Raw genomic sequence first — 14,379 nt, 5'->3', positions numbered from 1 at the left:
TCTGATGACGGGTACTCGGGTACTCTGATGACGGGTACTCGGGTACTCTGACAGGTACTCGGGTACTCTGATGACAGGTACTCGGGTACTCTGATGACGGGTACTCGGGTACTCTGATGACGGGTACTCGGGTACTCTGATGACAGGTACTCGGGTACTCTGATGACAGGTACTCGGGTACTTTGAGTACCTGTCAACGGAGTACCCGTCATCAGAGTACCTGAGTACCTGTCACCTACCCATCAGAGTACCCGAGTACCTTCCACCTGCTCATCAGAGTACCTGACGCCTGAAGTACCCAAGTACTTGCCGCCTGCTCATCAGTACCCATCACTACTCATCAGTACCTATCACGTATCAGTACTGATCATCAGTACCCATCAGTACAGTATCACCTATCACCTATCAGTCAGTGAGTACTACTCATCAGTACCTATCACCTGCCTGTCACCTGCCCATCAGAGTACCCGAGTACCTGTCACCTGCCTATCGGAGTACCCGAGTACCTGCCACCTGCTCATCAGTACCAGAGTACCTGTCACCTGCCCAACAAAGTACCCGAGTACCTGTCACCCTTCATACAGCCACCATGTCCAAGTCCAAAAAGGCTTATATACGTCGTCCGTTTAAACCTAAATACCGGTGTTATGGTAGCAGATAGCTGCCATAACCCTGGTATTTTTTTAAACGGTGGACGGTTGGCTTTCCGATAAGGGTGGTCCCAGCGGCGGATTCGCCGTGGGATCACCCTTCCGGGATGGCGGAAGAGGCCCCCCCCCCCTCCCGACGCGTTCCGGTCCTTTTCCCCGCTTACCGGACCCGCCGGCAGCGGGGAAAACGATCCGGTCCCGAATCCTCACAGACAGGATGTCGAGTGAGGGCAAGCTTGCCCTCACTTGACTCTATGGTCTTGGAGGACCGGAGCTACGGAAAATGTTGTTGCCTAGCAACCAGTTTAAAGGTCCATTTTTTTTTTTTTTCATTTTATATTATAATTATTATTTTTTTTTTTTTTTTTCTATCTTTTAGTGTACTTGTGAGATCTGAGGACTTTTTGACCCCAGATCTCACAAAAAAGAGGTCCTGTCGTGCCTATTTCTATTACGAGGAATATTTACATTTCTTTTAATAGAAATAAAAATGATCAATTTTTTTTTTTTTTTTTAAACGGTGTAAAAATAAAAAATAATAAATAAAATAAATAGTAAAAAAAAAAAAAAAATTAAAGCGCCCTGTCCCCGTTAGCTCGCGCGCAGAAGCGAATGCATACAGAAACCCCGCCCACATATGTAAACGGTGTTCAAACCACACATGTGAGGTATCGCCGCGATCGTTAGAGCAAGGGGAATAATTTGAGCCCTAGACCTCCTCTGTAACTCAAAGATGGCAACCTGTAGAAATTTTTAAATTGTCGCCTATGGGGATTTTTAAGTACCAAAGTTTGTCACCATTCCGTGAGCGTGCGCAATTTTGAAACATGACATGTTGGGTATCTATTTACTCGGCGTAACATTATCTTTCACATTATGGAAAAAAATTGGGCTAACTTTACTGGTTTCTTATTTTTTAATTAAAAAAAGTGAATTTTTTCCAAAAAAACTGCGTTTGGAAGACCGCTACGCAAATACGGTGTGATAAAAAATAGTGCAATAATCTCCATTTTATTCCCTAGGGTCTCTGCTAAAAAAAATATATATAATGTTTGGGGGTTCTAAGCAGTTTTCTAGCAAAACAACTGATTTTAGCTTGTAAACACCAAATGTCAAAAATAGGCCTAGGCAAGTGGCTAGGATGCATGATGATGCTCCTTGGATGTTCGGCCCCTCTATATGGCTAGGCTGTGAAAAAGTCTCACACATGTGGTATTGCCATACTCAGGAGGAGTGGCAGAATGTATTTTGGGGTGTCATTTTTGCTGTGTACATGCTATGTGTTAGGAATATCCTATAAATTGACAACTTTGTGTAAAAAAAAAAAGTTTTCATTTTTTTCCCACATTTTCCAAAAACCTGTGGAAAAAAATGATATGTTCAAACGACCCACAATGCCTCATAGAATATACGTTGGAGTGTTTGCTTTCCAAAATGGGGTCATTTTGTCGACTTTTCCATTGTATTGGTGCTCTAGGGCCTTGAAAAGTGTGATAGGTAGTAAGAAAGTTTTATGTGTATTTATGCTCCTAGAACGCCTGAATGTGCTTCTTGGACGTGGAGTCTCTTTTTGTGGCCAGGCTGTGTAAAAGTCTCACACATGTGGTATCGCCATACTCGGAAGGAGTAGCAGAATGTATTTTTGGGTGTAATTTTTGCTGTGTACATGCTATGTGTTAGAAATAGCTTATAAATTGACAACTTTGTGGGAAAAAAAAGAAAAAAAAATTTTTTTCTTCATTTTCCCAAGAATTGTGGGAAAAAATTACAACTTCAAAAAACTCACCATGCCTCTTACTAAATACCTTGGACTGTCTACTTTACAAAAAGGGGTCATTTGGTCGGTATTTGTACTGTCCTGACATTTCAGGGCCTCAAGAAAGGAGATAGGCAGTCAGTACATCTGGTGTGATCAATTTTCAGTAATTGGTACCATAGCTTCTAGACTCAATAACTTTCACACAGACTAAATAATATACACTAATTTGGGTTAATTTTACCAGAGACATGTAGCAGTATACATTTTGGCCCAAATGTATGAAGAAAAATTTATTTTTTGCAAAATTTCATAATTGAAACTAAAAAAAAGTGTTTTTTTTTCAAAATTTTTGCTCTTTTTTTGCATATATCACGAAAAAAAAAAACCCCAGTTGTGATCAAATACCACCAAAAGAAAGCTCTATTTGTGTGAAAAAAATGATAAAAATTTTGTTTGGTTATAGTGTAGCATGACTGAGCAATTGTCATTCAAAGTGTGAGAGTGCTGAAAGCTGAAAATTGGTCTGGGCAGGAAGGGTGTCTAACTGCTCTGTATGGAAGCGGTTAAATAGACATCAACCAGGGAAGCCAAATCACTTAGGTGTCTCTGATGGATAGATCTCCCAATTCCCCACAGCTCTGGTGTAGATGGACTCCAACATGGAGGCTTCATGATCATTGGCTTTAATGGTTTGTCTGTTAAGGCCCAGATCTTGAGGACAAAATCCTGTTGGATTTGGTCATCCCTGCGCTTCTGGTTTTGAAGAAGCACAATGTCTGGTTGAAACACGTCACCTTCCTGCCTGTCTGTGTCCTTGTCCTGGTGGTAGTCCTGTACACTCTCAATAAACCTGTTGGATGGGAATTGGGGTGCAGTCAATTACTTTTTTGTTTATCTTCTCTAATTGTTTGATCAATTACTTTTTCTTCCACTGATTAAAAGCCAGCAATACAAAGGCTGAAAGAAAAAAAATCCAGAAGATTCCCTTATCCGCTGTGGCTATTATATTCTCACTAGACATTAAGCTTGTTAAATTAACGGGCGCTAGAACATATGTGGTCAAACATTTGTAAAAACAGACTTGTTCCAGTACAAAAAAAGGTGGACAACCATGCAGTTGATTTCTATCTTATCGTATTTATTCTTTAGAAATGTTAAAGAAGAATAATGTGAAAAATTTCACTTTTCTAATTTTTTTTTTTTTTGATGTAGTAAACAAAAACAATTAAGGTATGGTAAATGTTGCTTAAGTGCAAACCTTTTCAAACAATTGTAAATATACAAAATCAGTAGAGTTTTTTTTTTTTTTTATATTTGTTCTTGTTTTTTTGGGGGGGTATTTTGAATTTTTATAAAATTTCTTTATAGACAACATTACTTGTGCAGTAAGTCCACGTGAGCGCGTGCCCGCGCGCACCCGCCGCTTCAACAGTTTCGCCCCGCCGCTGTTCTATCAAATTTCCCTACCCCATCAGATTTTCCTACCTACATAATTTCCGGTTGAGATCAGCTGTGGATTCGTCATGCAGCAGCTTGTAGCGGCGTCACACATGCTATTGGGCATGCGCAGAATAGGTAGGGAATTATGATAGCATCATAAGGGGTGAGACAAAACTCCTAGTGTGCATGCGCACCAACGTGTCGGGCAGCGGGATCTCTTATAGCAAACATCCATCCAATCTCCATGGCACACGCTGACCCGACACTGCACCGACCCGACAATCCGATCTCCATGCCCCACACTGCGCCGACCCGACAGTGGGCGTGCACGTGTGGGTAGGGAATAGGATTGTCGGATTGGCGCAGTGTGTGCCATGGAGATCGGATGTATATTTGTTATAAGAGATGCCGCAGCCCGATCCGTTGGTGCGCATGCGCAGGCTCATGCGCAGTAGGACTTGTGCCTCACCTCTTACGATGTTATCAAAATTCCCTACCTATTCTGCGCATGCGCAGTAAGACGTGACGTGGCTACAGCTGGTGCATGACGAACCTGCACCGGAAATGATGTAGGTAGGGAAATCTGATGGGGTAGGGTTTTCTGACAGAACACCGCCCGAAGACTCTGCGCTCCAAGTCCCAACAGCTGTCCGTGGGGCATATGCGCAGTAGCGCAATCCCACGGACACAAGGACTGGATGCAGAGACACTTGTACTTTATATGTATAGATACAGAGGTCAGACGTATATAGCCAAGGGGAGTCAGGAAGAACAATACTTGATTCTTTGAGCATGCAAGTAAGAGAATTGCGCTAACCCAGCACATAAAAAAAAAAGCTAATGTTAAAAAATGTACTATAGGGGGGTCGCAGTTCCTCTTTAAGGAATATCTATTTGGTCCTAAAGTAAAGCCTAACCATAACAAATTAATAGCAGTAAGGTTAAAAAAAAACCACTCCAGTAAAGTTACCATCCCCCCCTTCACCAGTTACCCGCTGTCCTTGTTACTGATGCTGGGTTCCTCATGCTGCACCCGAACTTCCTGGTTGTAAGATGAGACAGTGTGTCTTGCTGAGGTTGCCTGTTTGAATGGATGCACACAGCCCCGGTCAGGAGCATACATAGGTTTCCTCAGCAGATGTTTAGCTAAAGGAGACCCCTGCAAAGAGTGGGGGGAACAGCCCAGAGGAAAATAAGGCACACTTTAAAGGAAGCAGACGTTACAAATGATTTAAGCCTGGACTTCCTCAACTGAACTGCAAAAATAAATAAATAGGGTTTAGTATCACTTTAGTCACCAGCAGAGTGCTGTGGACCATGGCATGTGTACAACCTGAAGTTGCATTTCCGTGTTTAGGTGTGTGATTGGGGGTGGAAAAACCACAGCTCAGCTGTCAGCTTTTTCCGCCCCTGGCTGCCCATGTGAATGAGACCTTAGACATTTTCTGTAAAATCTGCAAATGTAAATCTCTATTTTTATCCTCTTGTACATGACCTTTCTGGTGATGGATGGATGCTGGGATTGCTGTCTGCATGGCCGAGCTAAACAAAGTGCATTCTTTAGGAAGCCTGTCGCACGTAGTTCCGCTGGCTGCCTGTAGATGGTGATAGTGAGCTCCGTTTATACGTGTGCAGGTATAAGCCGTTATCTGTAATACACAATGACATTGTATAGTTCGGTGCTGTTCAGTCACATTCACATTCCCTCTATATATCGTGAGGGAGGAGCCTGTTCCTGGAACCAATTAAAGAGCTGAGGGAAGGTCGTTCCTAGAACTAATAGAAGGCGGGGCTGTGTGGAGTCATTTGAATACAATACCCACAATGCAGCAGTAACTCGAACAGTATCTCTTACATATAGATAGTTATAGATGATCGGTGTGTATGAAATGTGTACACGTGTTATTTATAACATGAGATGTTTATATCACCAGTAAGATGGAAAATAGATGGATAGAAAAGCGTTTGTGTGCGACTCCCCCTGAGCTGAGTGCGATGTTCCTGTGAGAGGTTGCTCAGTGTTCCCATCTATTGGTAGTTTTGCGCAGTGGCAGTATCATAGCCAATGAGGTTTATCCGAGGCACAATGACGGCTTGCAATATAGCCGCCACTCTGTGCTCCAAGTCCCAACGGCTGTCCGTGGGGCACATGCGCAGTAGCGCAATCCCATGGACACAGGGACTGGACGCTGAGACACTTGGACTTTATTATTATAGATAGGCGGCACCTTGGCTTAAATGTTGGGTGGTGGGTGCAGTTACAGTTGGAATGATTGCTTAAATTTCCCTCTATTAGGCTGGTGTTGGAAGTGTCTGGCAGTGGCTGTTAGTCCTCTCTTTCGCAGCCAGCTGGGTAGGGGTGATAAAAACAAACAGTGGAGCTACAGTTTACCTGCACACCTAAGATTGACAAACAAGCATAGGGGGCTATGCACATGTTACGGATGCAGTGCAAATCTAACAGGGCATGTTGAGTTGACAGGTGGCACTACCTGTCAAACTCAGCCATCCAAGTTCATGGAGCCTCATCCGAACCACGAGCCAAACATTTAGCTCATGGCACATTCATCTAATTTAAAATAGCCTTTTGGCAAGAAACAAAAACAGACATTCAGCAAAAGGCAAGATTGTCTCCTCAACATGTGACAGTGGCTGGTTTGTCGCACCCTAAAAAGTTATTCACTGCAAATCCTTCTTCAGTAAATGAGCTAGTGTGAATCTTGCCATACTCCTATCTTCAGTGACACAAAACTGAATGCATGACTTAGTCAAGCATGTGTTTATGTGACAATGAGTTATTTTATTTATATGGAAAATACTCCAGCAGCAGTCATTAAGCTTTATCAGTCTTTACAGCCTTTACAGGAACTTTATATTCCATTGCTGTAGCACCAACCAGGTTAACTTAATATTGAGTAATGTTTAAAAGTGTCTGTCTACTTTATTATCGCTCTCATATACAGAATTATTATGTTTATACTTACAGTATTTGGAAGAGGTAATGCTTTGGTGTCTGAGCTATGGCAAGGAATATAATTATTCTATACTTTGGAAACTGGCAAATATTTTTAAAATCTGTTTATAACCTCAAATGTACAGACTTCCCAGGAAAACTGGAAAATACTTGACCATTGTCATGAATACTGAGATAATTTTAACCACTTGCCGACCGCCGCAAGTACATATACTGCGGCAGTCAGCCCCTCACAGGCAAAGTGACATATGGGTACGCCACTAGCCTGTGAGGCTCTGGGGAGCGAGCGCCGCCGGAGGCGCACTCCCGCGCGGTCACGGACCCCCCCGCGCATGTGACCGGCGGACCCGATGTCCGCTGGTCACTCGCGATCGTCGGGGGTAGAGGGAGAAAGGCAGGCGGCTGATGTAAACAAGCATTCTCCCCTGTGTAAGAAAAGTTCTACTATGTAGGACCGTTGATCACTGTTCCTACAGCTCAAGCCACAGCCAATCACAGTTAGAATCACGCCCCTAGGGACACACACCACCCCTCCCTCTCAAAAAAAAGTTAACCCCTTCACTACCAGTGTCATTTTACCATAACAGTGCATATGTATAGCACTGATTACTGTAGAAATGTCACTGGTAACCCCAAAAGTGTCAAAAATGTCAGTCATGGGTCCGATCTGTCCGCCCCAATGTCGCAGTCCCGCAAAAAAAATCGCAGATTGCCGCCATTACGCGTTAAAAAAAACAACAAAAATTACAAAAATCTTTCCCTTTGTTAGTAAAAGCAATAACTTTTGCACAAACCAATCAAAATACGCTTTTTGCGATTTTTTTTTTTTTTTTTACCAAACATATGTAGCATAAAACAAATTGGCCAAAAATGTTAAAAAATTTTGATTTTTACATTTTTTTTTTTTGGGAATTTCATATAAAATAATTTGAAAAATATTGTTATTTTTGCAAAATTTACGCTCTTTTTTTGTTTATAGCGCATGATCAAAAAATCGCACAGGTGATCAAATACCACCAAAAGAAAGCTCTGTTTGTGGGAAAAAAAGGACGTCAAATTTGTTTAGGTACAGCGTCGCATGACTGCGCAATTATTGTCCATTAAAGTCACGCAGTGCCGAATCGTAAAATACCCCCTGGTCAGGAAGGGGGTAAAATCTTCCGGGGCTTATGTACAAATAGACAATGTACATTGACGATTTGTTTTCAATATATTTATTTTTTAAACTATATATATATATATAACACATTATTGAAAAAAAAATAATCTTTATTACTAAATATTATGAAGTGACAAAAATCCAGGGCATTTTAAACTTTACTAACTTTTTAAAATATAATGTATTGTTATACTGTATATGTACTAGTTTTTGGCATATTTTGTGTGTCTCTGCAGCTGCAGTGTAATGTGTTTTCAGGATGAGTCCTCCTGACCGTGGCGATATCATTATATGTAACCTTTATATTAATATACTGTACATTTTCAGTAAGACATGTGAAAGTAGAACAGTAGGGGGAGTTGTAGCACTAAGATATTGCATTTTAAGAAATTAACTATGCTGTATTTTTCACCTAGTCTTAATATTATTTAGCCTTATGGACACAAGTAATTGATAGCAAGTGTAAAACAAACACAACCTTTGTAAAATGATTGGTGAGCAGGATGGTAACACTATAAAACATAAAGAAAGTATAAAAAAGGAAGAATTGCCATCAGTTTTTTTTCCCTAGTTGCTGTATCTTGAGTGGTTTTAGTAGTTTGAAAAAAAATAATGGTTTTGTACAAAAATAAATCTTTTAGAATGTTTACCTTTGTGTGTGTGTATACAGGTGCATCTTATAAATTAGAATATCATCAAAAAGTTAATTTATTTCAGTAATTCAATTAAAAAAAGTGAAACTTTATATAGAGACGTTACAGAGTGATATATTTCAATAATTTATTTCTTTTATTTTGATGATTATGGCTTACAGGTAGTGAAAACCCCAAATTCAGTATTTTAGAAAATATAATACATAAGACCAAAAATAAAAAAAAAATGAAAAGGATTTCTCTTTCTTTCATTGACGAACACAGCTTCTGGCATTCTTAATCGTTGGGTTATACTGCCCCCTACAGAAGCACTAGGCAGAAAAAATTCTGTCTACACACATGGTCCCAGGTGGTATACTCCCTCTCTCTGCTATAGCCACTCTGCTTAGTCAGGAGTAAGGACCTAGTTCCTTGCTGGAATCTTCGAGTCTGACAATTTTTTCCTTTTTAAATGGAATTGTTTCCTATCTTTGGTATTTTGTTCCTGTGAGAATCTGCAATCAACTGTTGGACTGGGCTATTTTTTTCAAAATCCAGAGGTTCCCCCCCGTTTGGCCAGGTAGGTCGGCCGCCACAAAGCCCCACTGGATGGGGGCTAGCCTGCGAGTTAAATGTCTTGCGAGGGTGCATACGACCTGGCCTCGGCCTGAGTCGCAGCGTTCCTCCTTGCCGACAACCCCCCATTCTAATGGAGAGGTGATCTGTCCTGTTTCCATGGTATGGTAAGTAGCTGTCCCTCTTCTTCCCCTTGAGGGTTTTGGGGTGGATGTGGGCTCCTCCCTGGGATGGTGGGACCCCTGGGTTCCCCTCCTTCCCCCCAGCCCCTCTAAATTTTGGTGGTCACTGTGGGTCTGCCGGCCCCCCCTTCCCTGCCCCCTCCCTGGGTGAGGTTATGAGTTGGCTTTTTCCCACATGCTCTTAGGGGGGGCGTGTTGGGGTTGCTGCTGGCCGGGTTTTCTCCTGGTGCGCAATGGGTGATTGAGCATGGTTCCCTGCCACACTGGGGTAACTATGGCAGGGATGTCCTCTGGGCTCCCTGCTGCAGTTGTTGGGCTGGGCTGGGGGAGTGGATGGCTTTGCACCCGCGCCCGGATCGGCCAAAAATTTGAGCCATGGCTTTGCGGCCTACTGGTCGGTAAATGTTTTTACACTTATCCGTGGGTCCCCCTGGTGACTAATGGTAAGGGTGATTCCTCCACGTCTGCAACCGCGCACGAAAAGGCGCTGGTGGACGCACTGATTGTATTTGTGCGTGAGCCTCTAAGGATGGGGACGCAGCTGCGATTGCGACAGGGGTGCAGGTTCCCTTTGGCACTCAACCACCCAGAGCAGCTAAAGGTATTCCCCTTTCTCCTCCTAATTTGACAGAATTGTTGCGAAAGTGTGAAGACGACCGAAGCGTCTCCTTGGGGTTCCTAACTTTGCTAGGCAATACCCCTATGAAGAGTCCCTTTTCAAAAAGTGGTCTGTTCCACTGTGGAGGGGACTGGGATACATGTAAGGAGGACCTGGGATGCAGGGGGGGGGGGCCTGTGAATGGGGACTGGGATACATGGAAGGAGGGCCTAGGTTGCAGGGGGTGAGGGACTGTGGAAGAGCCTGGGATACATGGAAGGAGGGCCTGGGATGCAGGGGGGGGGCTGTGGAGGGGACTGGGATACATAGGAGGGCCTGGGATGTGGGGGTGAATGGGATACATGGAAGGAGGGTCTGGAATGCAGGGGCGGGGGGGGCTGTGGAGGAGAATGGGATACATTGCATGAGGGCCTGGGATGCAGGGGAGGGAGTGCAGAGGGGACTGGGATACAAGGAGGGGGCTGTGGAGGTAACTGAGATACACAGAAGGAGGGGCTGGAATACAAGCAGGGGGGTTGTAAACGGGACTGGGATACAAGGAGTGGGACTTTGCAGGATTCTGGGGTGCAAGTAAGGGGGGGGCTGTAAAAGGAGCTGGGGTACAAGTAAAGGGGGATTGTAAAGGGGACTGGGGTACAAGAGGGGCTGTGAAGGGGACTAAGGTGCAAAGAAAGGGGGATGTGAAGGGGACTTGGATGCAAAGAAGGGGGGCTGAGGACACCGATGTAAAGGTTCTGTAATGAAGGGGGAAAGAGGACATTGGTGTAAAGGGGGCTGAGATGTAAATTAGAGGACTTGGATGCAAGGAGGTCTGTGATGTAAAGTAGGCACTGTATTGTTAAGGGGCTGTTGTATTGCGCAGGTGTGGGTCTGCTGACCACGACTAAAAAAATAGATGGAGAGGCGCCACACAAATCTCCACTGTATACATGAGCAGGACAAGAGGGTGGGGTCAGGGGTGGATCCAGGGGCAGCAAAATGAGGTTTCATCTAGGGTGTCAAAAATTCTTGCACCAGCCCTGCCCTGATTGGCTTGTAGCCAAGGCAGCCGTATATTCAACAAACTGTGATGAATTATGTGCTCGGACACCTTTCTATAAGAATCAGCATTACCTTTTTCAACAATTTAAGTTCTAGTAGTTCTTCTGTTAGATCAGACAACAGGGCCATTATTCTCTCCCCATGTGCATCAATGACCCCTGGTTGTCCATGGCCCTGTTGCCGGTATGACAGTTTTCCTTCTTTGGACCACCTTTGGTAGGTCCCTGCCTAAGGCTTTTTTTCCCCAGAGAATAGGTGCATGTGTGTATGTGACAGTGAGTTACTTTATTTATATGGAAATATTGCATCAAATGGTGGATGTGGCCGAATTGCATGCAGTGGGAGGATCCTAAAGGGGTTTTAAATAGCAGGCATGCATTACGTACAAAGTGCAGAGTTCAGAAGTGTGCTCCATGCAGAGTGCAGAGTTCAGGGATGCATTACCACAAGGTGCATAGGTCAGAGATGTGCAGAGTTTAGGAATGCATTTACTTACAGATTGCAGAGTTAAGGGAAGCATTATGTAAAGAGTTCAGAGCTTAAGACTGCAGAGTTCAGGGATGACCTAAGTTCACTAATTAAAGTAGAACTATAGGCAAGTTGTTTTTTGTTTTTTTTTCAACTTGGATAAAGTAAGGGAGGGTTAACCCTTGTCAGGTTTTTTTTTTGCCATCTGTGTTACATTGTGGAGATTTACCTTAACCTCCTGTCCCATAGCCAAACAGGAAGTGAGTAAACATACCTGCAAATTAGGGGAAATCTTTGGGGACCCCCAGGTCACCTGAACTAGTGTCCCCATTGGAAGATTTTCCCTCTATTACTTTCCTGGGGACAACCCAAATTTTGGGGTTTTCTTTTATTTTCGCTTTTAATGATAATGGAAAACAGGAGAAATAGAGAGGGTGAAACTCCTTAATGGAGGCACAGACAGCAATAAAAACTGGCAAGCGTTCTAATTCCTCTCCACTCTATTCAAAATTTAAAAAAAAGTTTTGCCTTTAGTTATATTTTAAGTTTGTTCGTTGCAAAATCTAAAACAACTAACTTATAATTACTACACAAAATTAAACCTTTAGCTATAGAGACATTTATTAAAGAAAATTATGCAATTAAAAGACAATTTTAAATGTGTAGTTAAAATGTATAGTATTCTGTTTATGCATTGTATTTATCACCCATTTGTTTTCTTTTCGATCAGGAAAATATGAAGCATTGAAAATGGCAAGTGTGTGGTTGGTTTCAGAAATCCACTTTACTATTATGTGGTGTAAATGACCTGTATTGTAAATAGATTAACAGCATATCATATAACAAACAGCTGCATGTGTTTGTTGCCCCTCACATTTAGTCTTCTGCTAGTAGTGCCCTAGAAGATTACCTATTTTGTTTTTCTATATTCTGGAGCTGTCAACAAGTGCAAAACTGTATTTGTGAGCTTTATTTTTAGAGAGTAGAGAGCAGAAACACAGTAATATGAAAGAGCACATCAATGTCAAACTGATGATATGTAGTAGGCAGGCTATGTTTTTGGACCAAGGTACAGACTGTGTAGCAGTCTGTTTCAGCCTTTAAACCAGGATTCTTTGTTCTCCAGATTCCTGAGCCACCACTCTTCCCCTTTCCACGCCCTTCATGTAAGGGTACACCCTACCTGCTCCATTCTGAATTTCTTTTTTATACAGTGGGTATAGAAAAGAATCACCCCCCTTTAAAATAATCATGTTTTGTTGCATTTCAGCCTGAAATGAAGACAGACACATTTTTTGTTTTCTCCAACAGTATTTACTTTGCAACTTATAACATCAAAATGAAAAATATAACACCAACATGTCAGAAAAAAAGTCAAAAATTAAAAAACAGAATTGCTGAGTTGGAAAAATGATCACGCCACTCAGGTGTAACGAATCCCCTTCTCAATGGCACACAAAGCCATTTGACTTTCCACTGTGATCAGCTGATTAGCCCAATCATTTTGATTAGCCCAATAAAATACCTTTCCTGGAGCATTTCAGTCTCTGGTAGTGCAACTGAAGCAAACATTTAACTATGGGTGGCATGGCACTGTCAAAAGATCTGCAGGATAACGTTTTGGAGAGGCACAAGTCAGGAGATGGATACATAAAAATGTCAAAAGCTTTATCAATGCACAGTAAAGTCTATGATTAAGAAGTGGAAGGTATTTGGTACAACACAGACCCTCCCTGGATCAGAACGTCAGTCCAAACTGGATGAAAGAGCCAGGAAGAAACTCCTCAGAGAGGCTACCAAAAGACCTACAGCAACTCTGAAGCAGTTGCAGGAATTTATGACAAAGAATGCTCCTTGTGTGCATGTGACAACAATATCACAAATTCTCCACAAATGTGGCTTGTATGGGAGGGTTGCAAGGAAAAAGCCACTCCTCAAGAAAGACCACATGCAGTCACGACTGAGCTTTGCCAAAATTCACCTTGAAGATTCTGAGGCCACATGGAAAAAAGGAGTTATGGTCAGATGAGACTTAAATGTAATTATTTAGCCTCAATACCAATGATATATCTGGTGGAATACTAATACAGCTTACCTTACAAATAACACAATTTCTACAGTAAAGCATGGAGGTGGTAATATCCTGTTATGGGGATGTTTTTCTGCAGCAGGGACTGAAGCACTTGTCAGGATAGAAGGAAAAATGGATGGGGCAAAATACTATCAAATTCCTGTGGAAAATATGCTACCCTCTTCCAGAAAGTTGTCAATGGGAAGAAAGTTTACCTTCCAACATAATGACCCAAAACACACAGCCAAAATGACCACACAGTGGTTGAAGGAGAAAAAGGTGAATGTCCTTGCATGGCTTAGTCAGAGCCCAGACCTAAATCCTATTAAAAATCTGTAGAATAATCTGAAGACTGCAGTCCACAAACGGTCACCATCAAATTTAACTGAACTTGAGCAGTTCTGCAAAGAAGAGTGGGCAAATATTGCAAAGTCTAAATGTGCAAGGTTAGTAGAGACATATCCCAGCAAACTAAAGGCTGTAATTAAAGCAAAAGGTGGTTCAACAAAATACTGACATAAGGGAGTGATCCTTTTTCCAACTCAATGATTCTGTTTTTGATTTTTTTTTTCTTTTTTGACATGTTGGTGTTACATTTTTCACTTGGATGTTATAAGTTGCACTGAGTAAATACTGCTGGATGAAACAAAAACTGTATCTGTTTTTATTTTAGGCTGCAAAGCAACAAAATATGATCTTACTCTATCTTTTAGTCAGGAAATAAATCAGAAATGACTCCTGAACGCAGACAGGAGACAGAGAGAAATCACACTCAGTGCTTTGGATTGAGACAAGTACTCAGTATAGA

The 14,379-nt window shown here is 42.3% G+C and overlaps 1 protein-coding gene across 2 annotated transcripts in view; it reads left to right on the top strand.

The window, feature by feature from the left end:
* Positions 1–14,379, top strand: part of PLCE1 (phospholipase C epsilon 1) — a 677,378-nt gene that overhangs the window by 88,944 nt on the left and 574,055 nt on the right. The gene's annotated exons all lie outside the window — the stretch shown is intronic.

Source organism: Pelophylax lessonae, assembly GCF_965119305.1.
Source record: "Pelophylax lessonae genome assembly, chromosome: 9".
NCBI classification, from domain to species: domain Eukaryota; kingdom Metazoa; phylum Chordata; class Amphibia; order Anura; family Ranidae; genus Pelophylax; species Pelophylax lessonae.
The sequence above is the reverse complement of the archived record's forward strand: the minus strand, read 5'-3'. Positions and strand labels throughout refer to the sequence as shown.